This window comes from Hippocampus guttulatus, unplaced genomic scaffold (assembly GCF_054856545.1).
Source record: "Hippocampus guttulatus isolate MCC_2025c unplaced genomic scaffold, RoL_Hgut_1.0 HiC_scaffold_31, whole genome shotgun sequence".
Classification (NCBI taxonomy): domain Eukaryota; kingdom Metazoa; phylum Chordata; class Actinopteri; order Syngnathiformes; family Syngnathidae; genus Hippocampus; species Hippocampus guttulatus.
In genome coordinates, this window is record NW_028233890.1 from 314,613 (window position 1) to 320,000 (window position 5,388).

A 5,388-nucleotide genomic window follows, 5' to 3' on the forward strand; every position below is an offset into this window, starting at 1 on the left:
AGCGGGCCGGCTCGGCGAGCGTGCGTGCCCGGGAAAAAGGCCTCTTGGCCGGCGTGAGAGTTTAATAATAGCGGGCCGGCTCGGCGAGCGTGCGTGCCCGGGAAAAGGGCCTCTTGGCCGGCGTGAGAGTTTAATAATAGCGGGCCGGCTCAGCGAGCGTGCGTGCCCGGGAAAAAGGCCTCCTTGCAGGCGTGAGAGTTTAATAATAGCGGGCCGGCTCATCGAGCGTGCGTGCCCGGGAAAAGGGCCTCTTGGCCGGCGTGAGAGTTTAATAATAGCGGGCCTGAGAGTTTAATAATAGCGGGCCGGCTCGGCGAGCGTGCGTGCCCGGGAAAAGGGCCTCTTGGCCGGCGTGAGAGTTTAATAATAGCGGGCCGGCTCATCGAGCGTGCGTGCCCGGGAAAAGGGCCTCTTGGCCGGCGTGAGAGTTTAATAATAGCGGGCCGGCCCGGCGAGCGTGCGTGCCCGGGAAAAAGGCCTCCTTGCAGGCGTGAGAGTTTAATAATAGCGGGCCGGCCCGGCGAGCGTGCGTGCCCGGGAAAAAGGCCTCCTTGCAGGCGTGAGAGTTTAATAATAGCGGGCCGGCTCCGCGAGCGTGCGTGGCCGGGAAAAAGGCCTCTTGGCCGGCGTGAGAGTTTAATAATAGCGGGCCGGCTCGGCGAGCGTGCGTGCCCGGGAAAAGGGCCTCTTGGCCGGCGTGAGAGTTTAATAATAGCGGGCCGGCTCATCGAGCGTGCGTGCCCGGGAAAAGGGCCTCTTGGCCGGCGTGAGAGTTTAATAATAGCGGGCCGGCCCGGCGAGCGTGCGTGCCCGGGAAAAAGGCCTCCTTGCAGGCGTGAGAGTTTAATAATAGCGGGCCGGCTCCGCGAGCGTGCGTGGCCGGGAAAAAGGCCTCTTGGCCGGCGTGAGAGTTTAATAATAGCGGGCCGGCTCATCGAGCGTGCGTGCCCGGGAAAAGGGCCTCTTGGCCGGCGTGAGAGTTTAATAATAGCGGGCCGGCTCATCGAGCGTGCGTGCCCGGGAAAAGGGCCTCTTGGCCGGCGTGAGAGTTTAATAATAGCGGGCCGGCCCGGCGAGCGTGCGTGCCCGGGAAAAAGGCCTCCTTGCAGGCGTGAGAGTTTAATAATAGCGGGCCGGCCCGGCGAGCGTGCGTGCCCGGGAAAAAGGCCTCCTTGCAGGCGTGAGAGTTTAATAATAGCGGGCCGGCCCGGCGAGCGTGCGTGCCCGGGAAAAAGGCCTCCTTGCAGGCGTGAGAGTTTAATAATAGCGGGCCGGCCCGGCGAGCGTGCGTGCCCGGGAAAAAGGCCTCCTTGCAGGCGTGAGAGTTTAATAATAGCGGGCCGGCTCCGCGAGCGTGCGTGCCCGGGAAAAAGGCCTCCTTGCAGGCGTGAGAGTTCAATAATAGCGGGCCGGCCCGGCGAGCGTGCGTGCCCGGGAAAAAGGCCTCCTTGCAGGCGTGAGAGTTTAATAATAGCGGGCCGGCCCGGCGAGCGTGCGTGCCCGGGAAAAAGGCCTCTTGGCCGGCGTGAGAGTTTAATAATAGCGGGCCGGCCCCGCGAGCGTGCGTGCCCGGGAAAAAGGCCTCCTTGCAGGGGTGAGAGTTTAATAATAGCGGGCCGGCCCGGCGAGCGTGCGTGCCCGGGAAAAAGGCCTCTTGGCCGGCGTGGGAGATTGAAAAAATTCCCCCATTCATTTTCAATGGCGGGGGTACCAGGGGTAGAGCTGGGGGTACCAGGGGTAAAGAGCGGGCCGGCCCGGCGTGCGAGTTTGGCCGGAAAAGAGGCCTCTTGGTCGGATTGGGAGATTGAAAAAATTCCCCCATTCATTTTCAATGGCGGGGGTACCAGGGGTAGAGCTGGGGGTACCAGGGGTAAAGAGCGGGCCGGCCCGGCGTGCGAGTTTGGCCGGAAAAGAGGCCTCTTGGTCGGATTGGGAGATTGAAAAAATTCCCCCATTCATTTTCAATGGCGGGGGTACCAGGGGTAGAGCTGGGGGTACCAGGGGTAAAGAGCGGGCCGGCCCGGCGTGCGAGTGTGGCCGGGAAAGAGCCCTCCTGGCCGGCCTGGGAGATTGAAAAAAATTCCCCCATTCATTTTCAATGGCGGGGGTACCAGGGGTAAAGAGCGGGCCGGCCCAGCGTGCGAGTTTGGCCGGGAAAGGGGCCTCCTGGCCGGCCTGGGGGATTAAAAAAATTCCCCCATTCATTTTCAATGGCGGGGGTACCAGGGGTAGCAGTACCGATTTTGGTCGTTAGGGGCGCTGTAGTAGGTAAACCAGATATGCGGAGTTAGGGGGTCAAGAAGGCGAAAGGCTTAGAAAGTGACCGTTCACCAAAATACTTTCCGAAACGTATATAGGGGGGCATGTGTCGGACGAGTCACCATGCTTTCTCGATGCTGGAGGTACCAGGGGCACAAAGTTGGCCGGGAAAGATGCCTCTTAGGCGGATTGAAAGCATGAGAAAATGCCCCCCATTCATTTTCAATGGCGGAGAGCGGGCCGGCCCCGCAGCCGAGTGTGGCCGGCGGAGAGGCGTCTCGGTCGGATGAATGAAGCGTGGAGCCGGCCTCTGACGGCGGAGCTCCGCACTTTCGAATATTTTCTATCTCCCCCTCCGGGCGGTCGACGGCAGTTGGGAAGGCCGCCCGAGAGGCGCCCGGGGCGGATACCTCGGGCGAAAAGCCGGCCTCTGACGGCGGAGCTCCGCACTTTCGAATATTTTCTATCTCCCCCTCCGGGCGGTCGACGGCAGTTGGGAAGGCCGCCCGAGAGGCGCCCGGGGCGGATACCTCGGGCGAAAAGCCGGCCTCTGACGGCGGAGCTCCGCACTTTCGAATATTTTCTATTTCCCCCTCCGGGCGGTCGACGGCAGTTGGGAAGGCCGCCCGAGAGGCGCCCGGGGCGGATACCTCGGGCGAAAAGCCGGCCTCTGACGGCGGAGCTCCGCACTTTCGAATATTTTCTATCTCCCCCTCCGGGCGGCCGACGGCAGTTGGGAAGGCCGCCCGAGAGGCGCCCGGGGCGGATACCTCGGGCGAAAAGCCGGCCTCTGACGGCGGAGCTCCGCACTTTCGAATATTTTCTATTTCCCCCTCCGGGCGGCCGACGGCAGTTGGGAAGGCCGCCCGAGAGGCGCCCGGGGCGGATACCTCGGGCGAAAAGCCGGCCTCTGACGGCGGAGCTCCGCACTTTCGAATATTTTCTATTTCCCCCTCCGGGCGGCCGACGGCAGTTGGGAAGGCCGCCCGAGAGGCGCCCGGGGCGGATACCTCGGGCGAAAAGCCGGCCTCTGACGGCGGAGCTCCGCACTTTCGAATATTTTCTATTTCCCCCTCCGGGCGGCCGACGGCAGTTGGGAAGGCCGCCCGAGAGGCGCCCGGGGCGGATACCTCGGGCGAAAAGCCGGCCTCTGACGGCGGAGCTCCGCACTTTCGAATATTTTCTATTTCCCCCTCCGGGCGGCCGACGGCAGTTGGGAAGGCCGCCCGAGAGGCGCCCGGGGCGGATACCTCGGGCGAAAACCCGGCCTCTGACGGCGGAGCTCCGCACTTTCGAATATTTTCTATTTCCCCCTCCGGGCGGCCGACGGCAGTTGGGAAGGCCGCCCGAGAGGCGCCCCGGGGCGGATACCTCGGGCGAAAAGCCGGCCTCTGACGGCGGAGCTCCGCACTTTCGAATATTTTCTATTTCCCCCTCCGGGCGGCCGACGGCAGTTGGGAAGGTCGCCCGAGAGGCGCCCCGGGGCGGATACCCCGGGCGAAAAGCCGGCCTCTGACGGCGGAGCTCCGCACTTTCGAATATTTTCTATTTCCCCCTCCGGGCGGCTGACGGCAGGTGGGAAGGCCGCCCATTCATTTTCAATGGCGGAGGTACCAGGGGTGCCGCTGAGGGTACCAGGGGTGCCGCTGAGGGTACCAGGGGTGCAGCTGAGGGTACCAGGGGTGCCGCTGAGGGTACCAGGGGTGCCGCTGAGGGTACCAGGGGTACGGCTGAGGGTACCAGGGGTGCCGCTGAGGGTACCAGGGGTGCCGCTGAGGGTACCAGGGGTGCCGCTGAGGGTACCAGGGGTTCGGCTGAGGGTACCAGGGGTACGGCTGAGGGTACCAGGGGTGCCGCTGAGGGTACCAGGGGTGCCGCTGAGGGTACCAGGGGTGCGGCTGAGGGTACCAGGGGTAAGGCTGAGGGTACCAGGGGTGCCGCTGAGGGTACCAGGGGTGCGGCTGAGGGTACCAGGGGTAAGGCTGAGGGTACCAGGGGTAAGGCTGAGGGTACCAGGGGTAAGGCTGAGGGTACCAGGGGTACGGCTGGAGGTACCAGGGGTAAGGCTGGAGGTACCAGGGGTAAGGCTGGAGGTACCAGGGGTAAGGCTGGAGGTACCAGGGGTTAGGCTGGAGGTACCAGGGGTAAGGCTGGGGGTACCAGGGGTAAGGCTGAGGGTACCAGGGGCGAAGCTGGCTGGGGGTACCAGGGGTTGGGCTGAGGGTACCAGGGGTTGGGCTGAGGGTACCAGGGGTAAGGCTGAGGGTACCAGGGGCGAAGCTGGCTGGGGGTACCAGGGGTGTTGCTGAGGGTACCAGGGGTGCCGCTGAGGGTACCAGGGGTTAGGCTGGGGGTACCAGGGGTTGAGCTGAGGGTACCAGGGGTAAGGCTGAGGGTACCAGGGGTGTTGCTGGGGGTACCAGGGGTCGCCATTCATTTTCAATGGGGGAGGTACCAGGGGTAGGGCTGGGGGTACCAGGGGTAAAGAGCGGACCGGCTCGCCGGCCGAGCGTGGCCGAAAAAGAGGCCTCCTGGCCGGATTGAGAAATTAAAAAAATTCCCCCATTCATTTTCAATGGCGGGGGTACCAGGGGTATGCAGTACCGATTTTGGTCGTTAGGGGCGCTGTAGTAGGTAAACCAGATATGGGGAGTTAGGGGGTCAAGAAGGCTAAAAGGCTTAGAAAGTGAGCGTTCACCAAAATACTTTCCGAAACGTATATAGGTGAGCATGTTTTGAATGGGTGACCTCCAGGGCGACACAGGGGAGGCCCCTAAGAGTATAATCAGACCATCGTGAGGGTGTTTCCAGCCACCCAAAAGCACTGGAACGGCCTCTGACGGCGGAGCTCCGCACTATCGAATATTTTCTATTTCCCCCTCCAGGCGGTCGACGGCAGTTGGGAAGGCCGCCCGAGAGGCGCCCGGGGCGGATACCCCGTGCGAAAACCCGGCCTCTGACGGCGGAGCTCCGCACTTTCGAATATTTTCTGTTTCCCCCTCCGGGCGGTCGACGGCAGTTGGGAAGGCCGCCCGAGAGGCGCCCGGGGCGGATACCCCGTGCGAAAACCCGGCCTCTGACGGCGGAGCTCCGCACTTTCGAATATTTTCTGTTTCCCCCTCCGGGCGG